The sequence below is a fragment of the Schistocerca nitens genome, chromosome 2 (genome assembly GCF_023898315.1).
Source record: "Schistocerca nitens isolate TAMUIC-IGC-003100 chromosome 2, iqSchNite1.1, whole genome shotgun sequence".
NCBI lineage: Eukaryota > Metazoa > Arthropoda > Insecta > Orthoptera > Acrididae > Schistocerca > Schistocerca nitens.
In genome coordinates this window covers 854,270,465-854,292,620 of record NC_064615.1, presented here as the reverse complement: position 1 = coordinate 854,292,620, position 22,156 = coordinate 854,270,465, and positions in this window count along the sequence as shown.

Below are 22,156 nucleotides of genomic sequence, written 5' to 3'. Positions count from 1 at the left end.
ATTTTTAGGAAACTCTGCCCTGACACGACGGGACGTTTCAGGAGGCAACCCACGTAAAAATGTATCCAAAGCTCTATCTTCTGCCTCTTGTAAAATAACTTTATTTGCTTCATCACTAGTTGTCAACTGAAGGTGTTAATATTAACTTTTCTAATCCTATCTACAAAACTTTCTAACGACTCGTTTTGCCTCTGAGTGATAGTGTTTAACTGTTCCCTATAAAATCTACAGCTGTTCTGTTTTTGAAAACGTTTAAGCAATCCTTTCTTCAATTCCTCAAATGTTGGAGCATTCCGTAATTCTTCATGGTATAAGACGTGTGCTTTAGCCTCTCCTAGCAATCTTAACTTTGTCATTTGTAAGAGCTGTTCATCTGACCATGATCCTAGCTTTGCAGCTGCTACTAAATCATCAAAAAAGGCTGTTATGTCGTCGCCAGGTTTACCTGAAAAAGGAGTTACTAAGGGTGCTGCTGAGGAATCTAGGGTGGGAGGGATTGAACTGGTTTGCCTAACGTCACTCAACTGTTTAAATAATGCATTATTATCACTTTTAAGCTGTTCTATCTGATTAACTAAGCTCTGAATAGCTTCCTCAGTAGAAACCGCTTGTGGTGCTGACTCTGACTTTGTACGATTTCGTGTCATCATTTTACAAACTATTAGTTACACAATATTACCACACTGAATTCAAAAGATGCTTAAATATTTTCGACAAACTCATAAAATCATGAGAGAAAATACACTTCTAAATAAAGAAAATATTACGACTGCTATGCAAACCTCTATCCTTTCACACATTAAACAATACTAACTGTGGACCTTTAGTGACTGTCATTCACACCTCATATTGAGCCAAGGGTTTTTTCTATAACACCAAATGTAACAACTAAACGGCTTCTGATACCAAATGTATCAGTTGTGATACTAAATGTGGCACTTCTGTCACTAAATGTAACTGGGTTTTCTCTTTTGACGCAAGTCAATTGTCAGGATGAGCATTCTAAAGCATTCTGTCAGGGTGAAAATATTAAATAAATTAACTTTTCTCTCTTAACAACATGTGGGCAGGGTGGGTTCTTCCTTGGCTCGGGTATGAGGTCGAATGAAACATCATTTTTACATAAGATAACTTTTATTGAAGATTTGTACAACTGTATCTTACGGGATGTTCTGGTTCGGAGAGCGGCAGCTGTGTCGTTTGTGAAGTCTTCTGCTGCGGCAGCGGCGGCGGCGGCGGCGTCTGATTACGCGTAGCGGTGTGTATCTCGTGTCGCTGTCTCGCCCAGCTGACGGGAGACGCGCAGCGCGAGGTGGCCGGTTTAATTATTGCGAGCGAAGTCGTGCGTCGGATGATACCTTGGGAGTGGCGTCCCAGTGTTTCTCTTCTCTATGCGGCCGCGTGTGTTGTGCGTCGACCAGCGGAGCGGCGCGGCGGGGGAAGGCCAGTGTCCCGGACTCGAACCACGGACTCCCGCTTGCCAGTCTTCGGCTGTCAGGTCTTCATCCCAGCTCACAGGTGACTGCTGATGTGAGGCCGTCTCCTTCCCGTCCTCACGAGTCACCCGGGTATGTAAAAATCAGACTTCAAATACCTTTTAACTTCTGTCTTCTGGCGCCGCGGCTGCTGCTTGCTATTCCATTACAGCGGCGGACTTGGTTCGCCTGTGCATGATGCAGACTCTTCTTACATGACGGTCTTCAGCACCGAAACTGACTGAAAACTACTGCTACGCTTCTTCGTCTTCTTCGTCTCTCGTCTCCGTCTCCGTCTTCGTCTTTGTCTGTCTTCATCTGACTTCATCCGTCTGGCCCACTGCGTCTCGCGTATTTATTCACTTCAGTTTACTGGAGGTGAACGACTTCACGGTCATTGCCTCGTCTGTCACGTTGAAAAGCTTCTCGAAGAATCTTCTTAACGTCGGTCGTTGGCTCTTGGAATGTAGGTGAGGGCTTTTGATCCCATGTGACGACTGAGAAACACGTGAGCCGGTCATTGCCTCTTCTGTCACGTTGAATAGCTTCTCGAAGAATCTTCTTTACGTCGGTCATTGGCTCTTGGGATGTAGGCGAGGGCCTTTGCTCACATACGACAACTGAGAAACACGTGAGCCGGTCGGGCGATGCCCTGACGGCTGAATCGACAGCGCCCGCTTATGTGGAAGTTGCTGACTTCGCGGTCATTGTCTCTTCTGTTCTGCTGTTCGGCCCGCTGCTTGCGAGTATGTAACTCTCTAAACTAAACCAAGTTTTTCATTTATATCCTAATTTCTAGTTCACTTTGATTTCACTAATTTATTTACTTAAGTACCACTCAACAGTATGTTTACACATGCTATGACAAAAAATATATGGGTACTCTGAAACTTTTCAAAAACACTTTTTTTATTGTTTCACTTCTTCACAGCTTATCATGTTTTGTTAACCTTTAATAACCTTGAACACTTCTATGTTTATTTCTCATAGTATACTCTGACTTTTTTGTGTCATGTAGTCTATCTCGTGACCGTACTTTCATCATTCGGTACTGGGCGAAGTGAAGTGACCTTGTGTTGGCGTTTCGTCTAACGTGAAAAATACTCAGTTTGAGGATGACGTCGCCTGTCCTTCCGTTTCATCGACGACTAGTGTGAATTGGCCTTTACTTATTCATTTGTTTATTACTGTATGATCTCTGAAGTATTGTGATTATAAGGCTGGTTTCTGTTTGACATTCTAAGTGTACTATTAAAAATCTACCGCTAAATTGTGCAATTGTATTAAGGAGAAACGTATGCGAAAGCGACCAGAACTGTGAAAAAATTTTTATTGGAGCCTCATTTACCACATGGTAGTGAAATTTCAGTTTCTGAATATTACGTTCCAATTCCACTCTTAAGTGTAATAATAATAATAACAAAAAAAAGCTTGTAGAGAACAACACCCCTTTGTTGCTCTGTATTTTCTTATGCTATTTATTCCTGCAGTGTTTGCTTCCAGTTGTATGCAGTCGCAATGTGGGAAGTATTTCGGTGCTTAACAGATCCATAAATTGTACAGAAGTGTGTGCATGGAAAAACTCAAAATACTAATGAAAGTTACAACTCTTTGATGGGAAAACCATGCCTCAAGCCATTTGTTTCCACAAGTGCTGATGAAGTTGCAGCGTAAGATGCTTGTTTTGTTCGTCACTGTGCTACTCTTGGCGGTTTACGGATGCCTGCGCCAAATTTAGTTACACTGCCATGACAACTTTGGATATGCCCCACCTTTAGAAACCGAAATTAGCCGGCCGAAGTGGCCGTGCGGTTAAAGGCGCTGCAGTCTGGAACCGCAAGACCGCTACGGTCGCAGGTTCGAATCCTGCCTCGGGCATGGTTGTTTGTGATGTCCTTAGGTTAGTTAGGTTTAACTAGTTCTAAGTTCTAGGGGACTAATGACCTCAGCAGTTGAGTCCCATAGTGCTCAGAGCCATTTGAACCATTTGAAACCGAAATTAACGGATAAACCTCCTGCCCCTATTCCGTTACAATGACAACCTTGGAATCGCTCATAATTCCTGACTGTGAATTATCCACATTTAAGTTACTCCGTATGTTAAATTCTGCCAGATTCGTGGCTCAGTACCAACTGTGCGCTCCATATGAACACATTACTTCACTGATGAGCCTACTTATGAGCATACCATTCCGACTCATCGATACCTCCTTCGGAACTTAGGAAGTCCTTTGACCTTTCCTCACTGTTACACATGCGAACTGTCCGCAGCTTGTGGTCGTGCGGTAGCGTTCTCGCTTCCCACGCCCGGGTTCACGGGTTCGATTCCAGGCGGGGTCAGGGATTTTCTCTGCCTCGTGATGACTGGGTGTTGTGTGATGTCCTTAGGTTAGTTAGGTTTAAGTAGTTCCAAGATCTATGGGGCTGATTACCGTAGATGTTATGTCCCATAGTGCTCAGAGCCAGCCACACATGCGAACTCCTTCCCCAATTTGTCCTGCTGCTGCTGTCCTCGTACATACAAGCTTGAGACTTCATACATCTTGGCGCATTTGGTTACGACAAACACATATTAGTCCATAAATCGTCATAAATATCCGTATATTCACTACTGTAAAAATCATACTGGAATGACCTTGATATTCTGTTGCTAGCAAAGTAGTTTCCAACCTTCGGTATCTTGACCTATTCTGTACAGGTTCCCCCGCGCCCTGTCTTCCTGGTTGGTGTAATGAAGAATGAACGACCACATATTCAGGTGTGCCTATTTCTCCAAAATCGCAGACAGCATTTTGTCAATAAAGAAATACTTACGTTCTTGGTTTTAAAAACTTTTTACGAAATAAAACAGATCGTTCCTTCTAACTTTTCACCATGAGGACACTGACGTCCGGTATAGCGATCACAAAACTTACACCAACAACTCTCCTCTGTAAGTCAACTACTCACAAAGTGTTTGTGTACCACTAGGATTCAGCGCGAATACATTTTGATGGAAGGCCATTGCATTAGCTTCCTTTTGTAATCTCGGCTACAGACACGTGTAACACCAGTGTTCTCTGACCGAGTTTTCATGATTTGTGGATTGTTCAGTGGTGAAGATTATTTTGGAAAAGATTGTTGCTTGATTTGTTAAGAGGTGGGTGAGCTTAATTTTTATCATTAGCGCTATTCAGAAGTGCGCTGGAGTTAACATGTCTTTCTTTCCCGATCCTCAAACGACCAAACTTATTACACGACTGCTTCCTTCAACCATGAACGCCGTGGGCGGTTGCATCTAAACCTTGGGAAAATGCTACAGAATTTGAAAGCGTGATAGAATTCACACATAATGACATAAAGAAACCATGACGGAAGCTGGGAGACGGCTGTACGCCGGCCGCGTCCGAGGAAATTAATGAGGTACAGTCAAACAAGCGCTCAAAAAATATAATTAAAATTTAACCACTTCTGCTTTAACGAATAAGGCTACCCGCACTGATTTAGCTCTGAATAAATGCGGGAGTGAATTCTGTTTGAACTGCGTAACGAGCCGCAACGCTCATTTCGGCAGTCGTAAAAAGAGTTTAATTGTCGCGTGATTGGCCGTTGTCCGGTCAGACAGGCGGGGGCGTCGGATTCGCATGCGCTTGCGCAGTGGCGCATCCTGTCTTGCGCGCGCAGCTGCTGTGTCCGGTCCGGCCGCTAGCAGGCTCCACGACGCCTCTGGCGGTTATTTATGGCTGCTTCGCCGGCGTTGGTGTAAAACCCGAAGTACCGAGAGTGTTTATTTTTACAGCGCACAACAAGACGGGGACAACGTGACGGCCCGGGCGGCCGTGCGGTAAAAACTGCCGGCCCAAGGCGCTGCCTCATAACTCAGCAGCCGACCGTAGCGCGGCGCGGTGCTTCCGTTCTCCTAGCGAGGACGAACGGGGGACGCGTTTAGAAGAACCGCACGTGACTTGCAACAGTAAAAGAAGAAACAACCAGCAATGTGGCGGCTTAATTAGGAAGTTCCCCAGGCAAGAAAAGAGGATGTAACGTCCCCACAGGGAACAACTGCCATTTCGTAGTAAAACTTCTTATATGCAGTTTACGTCTTAGTAAAGAAAACGAAAGCAGCCATCTGTCCAAATACTGTGTCGCTCTTTTACGTGGAATTCCTTTTATTTCTTTTTATTTTTCCTACATCTACACTACTGTCCATTAAAATTGCTACACGAAGAAGAAATGCAGATGATAAACGGGTATTCATTGGACAAATACATTATACTAGATCTGACATGTGATTACATTTTAACTCGATTTGGGTGCATAGATCCTGAGAAATCAGTGCCCATAACAACCACCTCTGGCCGTAATAACGGCCTTGATACTCCTGGGCATTGAGTCAAACAGAGCTTGGATGGCGTGTACAGGTACAGCTGCCCATGCAGGTTCAACACGATACCACAGTTCGTCAAGAATAGTGACTGGCGTATTGTGACGAGCCAGTTGCTCGGCCACCATTGATCAGACGTTTTCAATTGGTGAGAGATCCGGAGAATGTGCTGGCCAGGGCTGCAGTCGAACATTTTCTGTATCCAGAAAGCCCCATACAGGACCTGCAACATGCGGTCGTGCATTATTCTGCTGAAATGTAGGGTTTCTCAGGGATCGAATGAAGGGTAGAGCAACGGGTCATAACGCATCTGAAACGTAACGTCCACTGTTCAAAGTACCGTCAATGCGAACAAGAGGTGACCGAGACGTGTTACCAATGGCACCCCATACCATCACGCCGGGTGATACGCCAGTACGGCGATGACGAATACACGTTTCCAATGTGCGCTCACCGCGATATCGCCAAACACAGATGCGACCATCATGATGCTGTAAACAGAACCTGGATTCATCCAAAAAAATTACGTTTTGCCATTCGTGCACCCAGATTCGTCGTTGACTACACAATCGCAGGCGCTCCTGTCTGTGATGCAGCGTCAAGGGTAACCGCAGCCATGATCTCCGAGCTGATCGCCCATGCTGTTGCAAACGTCCTAGAACGGTTCGTGCAGATGGTTGTTGTCTTGCAAACGTCCCCATCTGTTGACTCAGGGATCGAGACGTGGCTGCAAGATCCGTTACAGCCATGCGGATAAGATGCCTGTCATCTCGACTGCTAGTGATACGAGGCCTTTGGGATCGAGCACGGCGTTCCGTATTACCCTCCTGAACCCACCGAATCGATATTCTGCTAACATTCATTGGATCTCGACCAATGCGAGCAGCAATATCACGATACAATAAACTGCAGTTGCGATAGGCTACAATCCGACCTTTATCAAAGTCGGAAACGTGATGGTATGCATTCCTCCTCCTTACAGGAGGCATCACAACAACGTTTCACCAGGCAACGTCGGTCAACTGCTGTTTGTGTATGAGAAATCGGTTGGAAACCGTCCTCATATAAGCACGTTGTAGATATCGCCACCGGCGCCAACCTTGTGTGAATGCTCTGAAGAGCTAATCGTTTGCATATCACAACATCTTCTTCCTGTCGGTTAAATGTCACGTTTGTAGCACGTCATCTTCGTGGCGTAGTAATTTTAATGGCCAGTAGTGTACATTCGCATTCCGAAAGCCACCTTATGGTGTGCGGTGGAGGGTACTCCCAAATACGAGTCGCGGATGGTACAACGATTTTTGGTGCGCCAGAACTTAATTGCACCGTCACGGTTTTTTCACGAAATATACACAGGAGATAGAAATTAAATTCGTTGACTCTTGTTATTAAAGTACGCTCTCGGAAATTTAAGGTTAATCAGTGCGTGGTGCACAACTCGTCTTTTTGCACCCTCTGCCACTTGAGTTGGATAAGCACCTTTAAGACTTTTCGCTCCTGGCAAACGTAGCTGCGTCGATACTCACTGCTCTTCTTTCAATCTTCTCTATTTCGTCTATCAATCCTATGTAGCAAGAAGACCAAGACAGTAGTTAAGAATCGGGGTAAACAATGTTTTGAAAGATGCGTTCTCCGTGACACGATTACAAAAATGGCTCTGAGCACTATGGGACTTAACATCTGATGTCATCAGTCCCCTAGAATTTAGAACTAATTAAACCTAACCAACCTAAGGACATCACACACATTCATACCCGAGGCAAGACTCGAACCTGCGGCCGCGCGGTTCCAGACTGAAGCGCCTAGAACCGCTCGGCCACACCGGCCGTCGACACGATTACACCTTCTGAGGATTCTTCCAGGTCATTCCTCTTGGAATGGCTGACATTTCCATTTTTATTCCATTATTTTCTTTCCATCGCAAGCCAAAGCAGAAGGAACAATAGTTTTCCAGAAAACCTCGTCCTCGTACGTCCGTTCAAACACTAACAAAACTTTTTTCAAACATCAGTAAAGTTTCTAGAAACATTAGCTGTCAACATTGTATCCGTCACAAACCGTACTTAAAATCACTGATTTTCATTCTCGGTATGTCGTGCGCGTTTCCCACGGAGCGTGTATGACGAATTCTCAGCATCTGCCCCCCATGAGCAAGTTTAATTTGCATGGAAGTTGGGAAAACATATGCGTGAATATTTGACCTTTTGAAAATCTATATTGTGCAGGTAGTGCCCCATAGCTCGTAGGCATTTGAGAAAACGTCTTTTAAATTAACAACAGTTGCTGAAGAAATGAAAAAATAAAATGGTCGAATGAAATTAATGGCCGGGTTGCCCGTCCGCCTGTTACAAGACTTTATTTGACGTTACTTCGGCGTCTCTCCCGTCAGTGATAATGATGAAGTGTTGATCAGGTCAACAGTCCACCAAGTCTCCGAGCAGATAAAGTCTCCGTCCGGATCGGGAGGCGAACCTGGGATCCCGTTATCTAGAGGCAGCAACATCAACCATTACACAGTTTCACTCATCAGATCATCCTCAGGTATCATAATATTATTTGTAGTATGCATAGTATGTTGTACGTGTTGTTGACAGAAGATGATCATTTTATTTTACACCACTGTACGGATGTTCAGTACACTCTTCTCTGAATAAGATTATGACACCTGAGGATAATCAGATGATGGAATCGATAGTCAGTGAAAATTTATTTCATCATCAGCTCTTGGCGGTTGTGAAATATGGCTTTGTGAAAACTCTTGAATAAAGCCTAAAGAAGTGATACCTCAGCTCAAGCGCAGTGTAACGACCTGTTCTCTCAGTTGTATGTCAAAGAAATTGCAAAAGTGTTTAAAATGTGTTTCGTATCAAGAGATGAAAATCAGAATATTGACCATAAATTGCGTTGCGGAAAAAAACGCCAAATATATCTATAATTTGCAGACGATGAACGTTAATTCAAAGGATCATCGCAGGAGATTACCTGAGTTACGGCTACGACGCACACTAACTTCCATACGTTAGAGTGATTTGGCAAGGTTACGTTAAAATGATGCTCATAATATTTGTCGCTACATTAAAAATTTTTGCCCCAAGACCAAGTAACCATCATTACTACGCAACAGTTGCGGAAAGATTATGCGTGAAAATACTCGATACGAATTGACAGCTGTGACAAGAAAATCGAAGATTCATCCACCCTGACAATACAACTGACCTCTCGGCTGTGACAGTACGCCAGTGCTGACCCAAAAATTAATGCCCTCCCATAACCACTCTATATTTCAGACCTCAATGTATGTGGCTTTCTTTTTCCAACACTGGTGGCTTTAAGGAAAATAAAATTAACACCTCGCTTGCAAAAAAGGAGTCTTTTGACCTATGTTTCGGCACTGCTATGAGAGCCTGCATCAGAAATAAAACTCAAAAATTGACGTACAACATAATTACAAACTTACAGGAAAGAAAATTTTGTTAAACGCAAGTACTGGTTAGTAGTACAACAAAGAAACAGAATTTACATGTCATGTATTAAACTAAAAGATCAAACGATGAATCTTTAGTCACAACATTTGTAAAACAGAATACATAGAAGGCAAGCCTATAAACAGGTTATTTAACATTGAAAATGTAAACGGATGGATCTTACGATGAACATAATTTTATAGATGAAGTAAAAGGCAATAATTTTATGCGACAGCAGCAGACAAGTTAACAAATTGTCCACGTAAGAGCTTATAAATACAGTTTAAAAGCTGAAAACGAGATTTTAGTAATACAGAGGGAGCTGAGTAACTCAGCGAACAGAAAAGAATAGTGTGACAAGAAATGCAATTAATATAAATTTTGTAAAAAGCAGAAAATGATGAGTCGACTTAAACAGAAAAAAAATTTCGGTAAGTAAACGAGGGAACATGAAATAAAATATCAAGTAACGGCTTTATACCACTGAAGAAGCTTTCATTATTATTTATTTCAATGGTATAAAGCCGTCCAAAACTTTAAGAAAACTTTTTCACAAACGCTAAATGAAATTACGGAAAACGTTTTCCAGGAATGCATGATGATGTGATAATGTTGAGAGAGGAAAAAACTGAACACATAAAACAAATTTGGTTCTTTATTGTGCAGAACTCGTAGTTACCTCAGATAAAAATTAAGCAACAGGTGTGAAAAAATGATTTATTGGTCACAACCAGTTTCATGACTTATAGTCGCTTCTAAGGTAACACGCTGTTGTTCTATAATGTCATGAAACTCTTCGCCATTAATAAATCGTTTTGACACAGCTGCTGAACGTTTTCATGAATCGAAATGTATCATCATAACTGTGCCCTCCATACCAAGTGGTTTGTAAAAACGACGTACTAAAAATCTCAGTTATCATATAGATAATTTTACCCAACCATTAATGTAGAAGTATGAAAACTCGCTCAGAACTTTGATGAGAACAGGATAGCAAATACACCAAGTTCATATTCACGTTTTCGAGTGCAGTAACTGATCCGTTAAATTTTGGGAGTGTAGGTGTGTCTTCAGTGTGAGCACACACACTGGGGCTGCAGTGCTTGCTACAGTACTCAGTGGAATATAAGTGTTTCAAAGTAGAGAAGATGAGCAAGTTCTCATAGCTATTAAGGTATGTGTTTTGGAATCCATTTTTAATCAACATTTATTTCTTGTTTTGCTCCATACTGCCACCTCTCAAATTACGGAACGCAAAGAGCTTGCAGTAGAAGAGATTCGCTTCAGAGTATAGAAGACGGAGGAGTGTTCACAGCTCTTAACCCATGCATTTTAGAACCAAATCTTTTAAGCTTCTAATGATATTTCCTATCCCTGAATGCTGACCATTCCTCTAGGGGCAACGGGTTTGCACGAGTGTCAGAGACCTTAATCGATGACAAAAAGAACAGATATTAAAGAAATCATCATATTCCATGATTTGCCCAGGTAGAAAGCTCAGTTTCTGCTGATGCAGTTGTTCGCCAGATGAATTGCAACTGAACCTATCACCGCCATGTCCCGATAAGGTGACGCCGAGGCTAGAATTTCGACAATTTCATACCAAACAGAGTGACCAGTGTCGATGCCCGATCTGTTAGTCTATAAAAGCCGGATGTACCTGCAGTGTTTGTAAGGCACCAGCGAGTGTGGTCTCTCGTACATCGGGCAGACGACTCGTGTAGGTGCACCATGAAGGTACATTTAACACTCTTACAGTCCTAGAAATCGTCTGTGCCAAAACACTGCAACGTGTATTACAATTTTGAAGTTATAAGATTGACTCCATGTATTTGAGGTTCTGTGGTGAAATAAGCAGCTGAAATTCTTTTGTAAAAGAATTTAAATACCAGGTTCAGCGTTTTCCACTTGGACGAATCAGAGAATCTGGCGCTTTTCTTTTTAATATGAGTACGCTTTCCCACCGATCAATGTATCTGGCGCTTATGTATCTATGGTGTAAATCGTGGGACTTTTTGCCAAAAGTTCTGTTTCTTCAGTCTGTGGGATCACTCTAAGAATGGCTGGTAGATTTACGATCGAAATATTATAAGAAGGAATAGAGTTGATGCAGCCGCACTCCCGAAGTTAAATCGACCATATGCACCATGTGTCCAACACTTGGAGCAAGATCGTTGCTAGCGTGAATCCATTGGTAGGAAGATACGGAGGTTTTAAAGGCGACCTACACAGTCACATTAATGTAGCTACCGCCTATTTTCGAAATAGGCAGTGCAGTAACCACTCACAGAAGGCAGGTGGCATCACTAGCAGTGGAGGGTGTATAAAGCGTGTCGGAGGAGGAGGGGCGCGGAAAAAGTACAGTCCTTGTCGTAATGCAGAATCGAAGTGATTTATCTGACGTCCAAAATGGCATAATCATTGGCTTTTGGGTCAAGGGTGGAAGAATTTCCGAAACGGCTAAGTTGGTAAGCTGTTGTCGTGCCGCCATGGTTAAAGTATACCATGTGTGACAAAATGGAGCTATCGAAAACCGTCTGCGAGGCTGCAGTGGGGACATCGGCGAGAGAAGTGAACGACGGCTGCAGAGGTATGTACGGTCAAATAGATGTGCAGCTGTTGAGCAATTGACTGCCCGGATGAACCAAGGGGTCACCAACAGTATTTCCTCAACGATCGCTAAGCTTACTTTGCTGCGTATGGGCCTCCGCAGCAGGCGTCATGCACCCATGCTGACTTACTTTCATCGCCGACGAAGGCTGGAATTTGCACGCCAACACCGCAACTGGACGTCCATTGAGTGGGGGCAAGTGGCCTTTTCAGAGTAAACACGTGGAGTTGGGATGTACGGTGTGAAACGTATGAAAGCACCCTGCGACAATAGACGGAGCTTCACGTTCTGGGGAATGTTTTCGTGGCGTTCTTTGGGTAATGTCGTCATTCTGTGAGGCATCCCTACATGCAGTTTATCATAGGGAATACAGCACCGACCGGCAGGATAAAGCAACCTGTCACACACCTCGCACACCTTCGAAGAGCACCAGGAAGAGTTAACCGTACTCGCCTGGCGACCATGCTCCACTGATTTAAATCCAACTCGATAGGACTGTTCGCTCCATGACTCCTCAACACGGCACTGTAGTCGGAATGGCTCTAGACCCCTGTCGGTACCTTTCAGGAGCTCACTGACACCCTTCTTGCACACCTGGCAGCCGACTGCGCTACAAAAGATCGTTAAACAGGTTTTCGACAGGTGGTCACGTTAACGTGACTGGATAGTGCACTTACCGTGTATCTCAATATACTGTGAAAATAGGCTTACCTGGCGAACTAGTCTCACGATATAAATACACACTGGTCTGCGAGCGACTACGATGTTACCACGCGGTGACGCGACCCTCCACCGCCGACGTGAGCCCAGAGCGGGAGAGTGGTGTGTAGGAGGAAATCTGTAGCATGGAAACAGCGCAATAGGACGGATCTACATGGAGACGTGATAGAATTGCAGAACTGAGCTATCGTATTTGAACATGTGCACACCCAGAATAAACGCCCGTTTTTCTTTGGAGTATCAAAGCGGAATGCGCAAGGGGCCTACAATGGTATACCATTAGCACCATTATACCACGGCATAAATAACTACAGGCGTTGAAGTTCTTTGAGGCTATAGATACTCCGATAATGGATAGCTCAATAGGCAGTTCAAAAAAATGGTTCAAATGGCTCTGAACACTATGGGACTCAACATCTTAGGTCATAAGTCCCCTAGAACTTAGAACTACTTAGACCTAACTAACCTAAGGACATCACACACACCCATGCCCGAGGCAGGATTCGAACCTGCGACCGTAGCAGTCTCGCGGTTCCGGACTGCAGCGCCAGAACCGCTAGACCACCGCGGCCGGCGCAGTTCAGTTGAAGAGGAGTGGACACATATAAAAAGGGCAGTCGCAGAAATTGGAGACAAAAACGTAGATACAAGGTAGAAACCATGGCTAATAGAAGAAATACTTGAAATGAGCGGCGAAAGGTGGACATAAAAACACGTTTCTGGATATTCGGGGATGCAGAAATAGAAGTCAGTTGGGAATAAAATAAATAGGAAGCGCAGTGAAGCTAAGGCGAAATGGCTACATGAGAAATACGAAGAAATAAAAAAAGAAACGATTGTCCTAAGGACTGTCTGACCATATAAATAACCAAAACAACCTTCCGTGAAATTAGAAGCAAGTTAGGCAACATAAGAGTGCAATGAGAATTCCATTGCTACATGCAGAAGACACAGCGGACAGTTGGAACGAGTATATTTGTGGGCCTCCATGAGCGTGAGAACTCGCCTGATGACGTGATAGAAGAAGAAACAGGAGTCCATCGTGAAGACGTAGAGAATCCAGTAGTAGAATCAGAATTTAGAAAAGGGTTGGAAGACTTAAGATCGGATAATGCAGAAGGAATGGATAACATTCCATCAGAATTTCTAAAATACTTGGGGGAAGTGACAACATTGGTGTGCTGAATATAGGAGACTAGCGATGCATTATCTGACTTTCGGAAAATCATCATCTACAATTTGTTTTTGGTTATCATCTTACTGGTTTGAATAGGCCCGTCACGAATTCCTGTTCCTGTTCTGTGCCAACCTCTTCATTTCAGAGTAGCACTTGCAACCTACGTCCTCAGTTATTTACTAGTCATGAAGTAGATGCTTCTTCGATATAAAGACTGATCAGTAGGGGCGAAAGGCTAAATTAAATCCCTGTCTTACACCCTTTCTAATCCGAGCACTTCGTCCTTGGTCTTCCATTCTTATGGTTCCTTCTTGGCTCTTCTACATACTACTTTCCTCAAAACTTCGAGCATAGAACACTGTAGAACGCTTTTCCCAGGTCAACATGTCCTAAGAACGTTTCTTGATTTGCTTCCATTACCGCACGCAACGTCAGAGGGAGCTGTAAAGATTGGAATACATCTAGCAGACAATTGAAGACGTTGGTTGCAAGTACTACTATGAGATGAAAAGTTTATCACACAGAGGAATTCGTGGCGGGCCATATCGAACCAGTCAGAAGACTGATAACACAAAAGAAGTCACATAACTTGTAAGAGGTCCGAGCAGATGTAATTTCGATGTATTGCTCACGCGCTGCCTGCAATATGTAAGGTATAAGAGAATCTCAGACCAGAGAGCAGTGTTGACTGCAGTAGGAACTGTGTAGCTGTAGCAGTAAGTTGTTGCTAGCAGTCTGGTCTGGTGTATCGTGTTGGCTGGGCCGGTCGTGGTGCAGCGATGCCGGAGCCTGAGCATTATTGTATAAGGTAAAAAGCAGCCTCGCGCATATGTAGTATTGTTATCTCAAGCCCCATGTAAATGTTTTAAAAATGTCCTAATAATAATCTTTCTCATAAAAAGTAACTTTTAACAATCATTCATTTCAATTTAAGGAATTTACTAATTTCTCTAATCCATGATCATCCCGATTATTGCAAAAGAAAAATCAGTTGTTTCCTTTCGTAAATGACAAATCTATCGGCCAGCATTGCACAGGGCTGTGCCAGAAAAATTTATTGTAAGATCAGATATATATGGGTTATCCGGCGACTTCATTGAGGTAAGAATTTTTCTCTTTTTTTATTCAGAATGATCTTTCAGGGCCATGACGCAGCACTGCTGACGTCCAAAATTTACCAGGTTAAATTCACAGTCAATTATTGAAAAGTTATAAGTGAGCGACAATTTAATTGAGAGGTTAGTTACATTGTATTATTACCAGGTTACTGAATTTATTTTTTGTTGGGACGTTACACTGAATGTGAACGACATAATTATAATTTTTACTGTTGAGAAGTTTAGGAATTTTTCTGTTTTGAGGTTACACTAGATGTGAAAGAATTTTGTGGGGGGGGATACAAACTATGTGAATTGACACAAGTATCACGTTGTCAGTGACAGTCGGTTTCAAACCAGAGAAGAAATTCTATTGTGAGAGAATGAATGAAGATCCATAGCAGTTTCCCAGCGAACATTCTGCAATGATGCAGAAGCAATGGATATTTGGTTTCGGATACCTCGCATTAGGTCACTGCGCACAGCGCCACTTACAGCTGAAAATCTCCCCTAGGTCAAACAGCTCATACGGACATCAGCTGGCTGGGTGCGTGTAGTGTGATCTGACGTGTCGTGATTTGGCCTTTTTTCAAATTGTATAAGGTGTCCAAATACCGACGGTCGAGTGACACGTTAAACTCTTTAGAATATACAGGGTGTTTCAAAAATGACCGGTATATTTGAAACGGCAATAAAAACTAAACGAGCAGCGATAGAAATACACCGTTTGTTGCAATATGCTTGGGACAACAGTACATTTTCAGGCAGACAAACTTTCGAAATTACAGTAGTTACAATTTTCAACAACAGATGGCGCTGCAAGTGATGTGAAAGATATAGAAGACAACGCAGTCTGTGGGTGCGCCATTCTGTACGTCGTCTTTCTGCTGTAAGCGTGTGCTGTTCACAACGTGCAAGTGTGCTGTAGACAACATGGTTTATTCCTTAGAACAGAGGATTTTTCTGGTGTTGGAATTCCACCGCCTAGAACACAGTGTTGTTGCAACAAGACGAAGTTTTCAACGGAGGTTTAATGTAACCAAAGGACCGAAAAGCGATACAATAAAGGATCTGTTTGAAAAATTTCAACGGACTGGGAACGTGACGGATGAACGTGCTGGAAAGGTAGGGCGACCGCGTACGGCAACCACAGAAGGCAACGCGCAGCTAGTGCAGCAGGTGATCCAACAGCGGCCTCGGGTTTCCGTTCGCCGTGTTGCAGCTGCGGTCCAAATGACGCCAACGTCCACGTATCGTCTCATGCGCCAGAGTTTACACCTCTATCCATACAAAATTCAAACGCGGCAACCCCTCAGCGCCACTACCATTGCTGCACGAGAGACATTCGCTAACGATATAGTGCACAGGATTGATGACGGCGATATGCATGTGGGCAGTATTTGGTTTACTGACGAAGCTTATTTTTACCTGGACGGCTTCGTCAATAAACAGAACTGGCGCATATGGGGAACCGAAAAGCCCCATGTTGCAGTCCCATCGTCCCTGCATCCTCAAAAAGTACTGGTCTGGGCCGCCATTTCTTCCAAAGGAATCATTGGCCCATTTTTCAGATCCGAAACGATTACTGCATCACGCCATCTGGACATTCTTCGTGAATTTGTGGCGGTACAAACTGCCTTAGACGACACTGCGAACACCTCGTGGTTTATGCAAGATGGTGCCCGGCCACATCGCATGGCCGACGTCTTTAATTTCCTGAATGAATATTTCGATGATCGTGTGGTTGCTTTGGGCTATCCGAAACATACAGGAGGCGGCGTGGATTGGCCTCCCTATTCGCCAGACATGAACCCCTGTGACATCTTTCTGTGGGGACACTTGAAAGACCAGGTGTACCGCCAGAATCCAGAAACAATTGAACAGCTGAAGCAGTACATCTCATCTGCATGTGAAGCCAATCCGCCAGACACGTTGTCAAAGGTTTCGGGTAATGTCATTCAGAGACTACGCCATATTATTGCTACGCATGGTGGATATGTGGAAAATATCGTACTATAGAGTTTCCCAGACCGCAGCGCCATCTGTTGTTGAAAATTGTAACTACTGTAATTTCGAAAGTTTGTCTGCCTGAAAATGTACTGTTGTCCCAAGCATATTGCAACAAACGGTGTATTTCTATCGCTGCTCGTTTAGTTTTTATTGCCGTTTCAAATATACCGGTCATTTTTGAAACACCCTGTAGATGAGTATGGCGGGTGTACTCCAGTTCGCAGATAGTTCTGTGTTCTATAACGGTTGTTTTACGTACGATGGAGTGGGACCACTTGTTCAGGCTACAGTGAAGGTTAATTAGGACATTTATTTCAACAGTGTCAGCGACAACCAGTTGGCCTTTCGTCTACATCTTCGAGGTAAGTATGCTGTGGCCACTCTTTTCTTCCATCATAATAGTAATCTTCATAGAATTGCACGTACGTGTTCTAGAATTCAAAACTGAATCTTCATAGGGTCACTGTGTTATCCGGCTGTTATGACTCCTGGTTTTCAGTTAAAATTTATGTAATAGTTGAAATTTATGTCAAATTCTGAGGAATTTACTAATTTCTCTAATCCATGATCATCCCGATTATTGCAAAAGAAAAATCAGTTGTTTCCTTTCGTAAATGACAAATCTATCGGCCAGCATTGCACAGGGCTGTGCCAGAAAAATTTATTGTAAGATCAGATATATATCGGTTATCCGGCGACTTCATTGAGGTAAGAATTTTTCTCTTTTTTTATTCAGAATGATCTTTCAGGGCCATGACGCAGCACTGCTGACGATATAAAAAATTTAAGCTTCTAACTCGGCGCAACGAAAAGTCAAAAGATACGTCATTCATGCCTCATTCTTTGGTACTCAAAAACTCACTCATCAAAATCTGTAGATGAGCTATCGATATATTCATGTTCAGAAAAATCAGAAAAGCTTCAAATACTTAAGATAGGACGTTCATATTCACAAGACACCTACGTTAGTACGTTCTACAGAAATGAGTAGCATTCCCGTCACCTCGGTTCAGTATATGTCCTGCTGCCTACTAGGCACGGGGTCCGCCATGGGGCCTGATAGCTTGTTCCATGCGCAATGACATCGATGCGTATACGGCTAAAATTGCGCCCTGTTGTATAGCTATCCATTCTGCATACATATAGTTCCATAGTTCATGTGTGGTCTTCCGCACACAGCGCTGTATCCGTCGTTTCACCATATCCCACACATTTTCGATTAGTGACGAGTCTGTTGATCTGGCGGACCAGGGTAAAAGGCTGACATCCTGTGACACCAAGAACGGAACATGTATTTGCGGCAACATGTGGTTTTGCATTGACCTGCGGAATGGGGGGGGGGGGGGGGTTGTGCCTAGAAAGGGCGTAGCTACGGATCGTAGGTAGGTCACATTGGTCAGGGTGCCCTGGAAACACACCAACTGTTATTTGTGTTTGCGCCCAATAGCACACTCTATGCCATAAGATCTTGAGTTTTCCCTATATGTCTTCAGCGAATTCAGTCACTGTGATGCCGCTCCCCCAGTGTAAGGCGAACGAAAACGTTGCCATCGTTTTCAAACAAACGGAACCTGGATACGTCTTAAAACACTATCTGATGCCATTTCTGTGCCCAGTAACGCCCTTCCATACACAATTGCCGTCTATCATATTTCTGCACATTCGACAAAGATGGCCGGAGAAATGGATGACGCGCACGTAAGCCATGCCACAATAAACGATGACGAACTGTTACACCTGATAGTGTACGGTGTGTTACACTGTTCCAATGTTACGCCAGAGGCGAGGAGAACGCACATCGGTCCAGTAATGCTCTTCTGTGCACAATTCGGCACACATCTCTTGCACTGCCCGAGAACCTCATCTCTCAGTCAGCAATTTCCTGGAAGGATGCATTACATTCTCTCATGTAAGGAATGTGCCCTGTTTAAAATTCTCTAATCTGACGGAACGGTTCGCTTATACGTCTGAAACGCCTCCTGCACGCCTGCTCAGGTCACAATGATCTTTACCTTCGATTTATAGCAACAAGGAGAGCCACAGGCATGTTTTACCGGTGGGTAATGTTGCGGCGCAATATCGATGTTGACCTTGAAACCGCGGGTGGAAATGGTGAGAATGCTATTCATTTCTGCAGAACAGGTCCAGTGAATATGTATATGCTATCTCTAGTCTTTCAGGGTGTTCTGTTTTCTGTGAACACTAGTTTATTTACGGGGTGATCCGTTTTTGATGTCAGAAAAGTTATATTTATTAAGTTAATATATGTATCTCTGAACAATTTCATGTAATGTACTTGAAAATGATTGGAGTTAGCAACGACAGACCACGCTCCGGTAGGCAAGCCAATAGCGCATAGTTCACAGTTCAAACACCAAAAGTCAGAAACACATTATCGAGCAGTATGTGGCCCCTCAACTACAAAAAAGACGGTATACTGGATACGAGCATCTATCAACAGGATGGCGCCCCCGTCGCTTTGGGCTCCCACGGTGCAGGAACAAATAAACCAGAAATACAACGATTGCTGGTGCGGTCGTCGAGGGCCCATCCCATGTCGTCCTAATAGTCCAGACCTAATGCCTACAAACTTTTTGCGTTGGGTTACGTTAAGGTAACACTGTACCTACAAGATCAGAGAATATGGCCAGCCTACGGAGGCAATTTGCAGCGGCCTTTCAGCAAATCACACCATAAATGCTGCGCGGCGACGCGAAGTATGACGCGTGGCGATTTCGCAATCGCCTACATGTAGAACACTAATGTGCTGTGACACAAACTTCAGACACAAACGTCAGACTCTCCTCCACATATATGTACTGTTAACATGCTTGTATATAGTGTGTCGCTTTTATGACATCTCAAACGGATCACCCTCTATGATTAAGTTGGTACGAAACCCTCAGAGCGCAATTCCTATTCACACTTTTCTTGTGGATTGGTGAGTAGCTCTCGAAACTAGCGTCGTGCAGTGGTAATAATACCACGTAAATGAAAATTTGTAAGTAATAGAATTAATCCTTTACCACATAATCTGTAACTTTTGTTTCCTTTTGTTTCAGGTAAGCATCCGTGGATGATCAACGAGACACACTACTACAACAATGTGAGCATTGTTCCAGTTTTACCTCAGATCTTGAGAGAACTCAAAAATTCACAGACAGCTGTTGGCAAATATCTGGATGGCAAACCACCCTAGAGTGTCTCCGACTAGCCTCATACAGGTAGACCATCACTCATTTTAACTGAAGTAAATACTTTAAGGGCATATCGAAGCCTGCAAGTATTTCAGGTTATCGGACGTTTTGGACATGGGAGACGTAGTACCAGTGTTTCGAGGCTGTACATAAAGGAAATGATGCGAATCAAGAATATCATATGAAGTTTGTTCCAAAATAACCGGGTTTTCTGTAAATTCGCGTGTTGTATTAGTCTTGATTCGCGCAGTTATGTCGATATTGGTAAAAATATCGACAAGGTATTTGTACAGTGTTAGGCATTTCGAATATGCAGTACATTATCAGCTGTCAAAAAGGTTACATGTGTTTTGGCGGTTCTTTATTTTGTGTAAAAGTCGATCAGAGAATCTGTACTAAATTTCCATTTCAGAACAGAATGAAATGCAGCAAATTCTTAGGAACGTTAAATATAGCTTTCGGTGAGTCTGCTGTGCGTAAAAAAAGGATTTGCGAGTGAAATAAGCGTTTCGAAGAAGGCTATGAAAACACTGACGTTGGTGCCCAGCACGCTGCACCACATCATCAACCGATGTAATTGTGGAAAAATTATAAGAAGGATTTTGGATGATCGTCGAATCACAATCGTAGAAGACACTCATGATGTTGGCATATCAGTTGGCCTATATCAGGAAATTTTTTTTTATGTTCGGCTCAGCAAAACTCGTTCCAAAGTTGTTGAAATTCTAACTGACACTGCATCGAATGCAGTTTACTTGGGAGAGGCTAAATGAATTCGACGACAATACAAAACACTGAAACGTGTCGTGAGAGGTGATGAAAATGATTTCACGGATATGACGTAAACTCGACAGGTGCGGTTGAATGTGAAGGTTATGCTCGCTGCGTTCTTCAATTTTAAGTGGAATTCTGTGGGCAACTCTAGTGAACAGCTTCGCTGCCTCTAGACCGCGGGATCCAGTGTTCGATTCCCGGTCGGACCGGAGACTTCGTTTGTTCGGGGAGTGTGTGCCAGTGTTGTCATTACCATTTCATCTCATCTTTATCGATGCGTAAGTCGCCAAAGTGCCGTCAAGTGGAAAGACTTAAACCACACGGCCGAACAGACCCGGTCAGTAACGCCACACGATCATTTCATTTCTAAGGCAGTCTGCACCATGAAATCTTAATAAAAGGCTGAATAAACGATAAAGGGTATTATTTTAAAAGTTCTGCGTAGTTTACCTGAAGAAATCTGAAAAAAAGAACGCCCTCGATTTGTTGCGAAACATCTGCTACCTTTTGCTTCATGATAATACACCTGCTCACACCTCATTAATTTTTCGTGAATTTTTGACTAAAATTGCGCTGTAATGACGCTCCAGCCTCCGTATCCACCAGCCATAGTCCAAAGTGACTTTTCTTCTATTCCTAAAAATAAAGAAAATCCTAAAGGATAGTCATTTTAGAAGAATAGATGAGACTGTAGACACTCCGCTAAGAGTGCGAAAAGCTCGACCAAAGATAGTCCCAGAAGCCTTTTGGGGGCTGTAAAAGCATTGTCATCAGTATGTAATATCTAACGGGAATTATTTTGAAAGGGAGAGGATTGACAGAGACGATTAAATAAAATTCTTTCGAAAATTCAAAATTTCAATTTTTTAGCACAAGTCCTATTTGTTAAGTTAGGTTTACGCTCAATGCTTTCATCTCATGAATGAAATGTCGCTGATAAGAAAAGACCGTTTATACAGGGTGTTACAAAAAGGTACGGCCAAACTTTCAGGAAACATTCCTCACAAACAAAGAAAGAAAATATGTTATGTGGACATGTGTTGGTTCAAATGGCTCTGAGCACTATGGGACTCAACTGCTGAGGTCATTAGTGATGTGTTGGTGAATGTGCCAACACCTTGTAGATAGAGGAGGCCGAAATGCACGCTATCTAACGCAGACGGGCGTGAATTCTGGAACAGGATAAGTAGTGAATTCTAATAAGAAAAGTATGCAGCTCCTTTGGTACTTATCTTTTAATCCATGCTTTGTATACATCGTTCTTGATG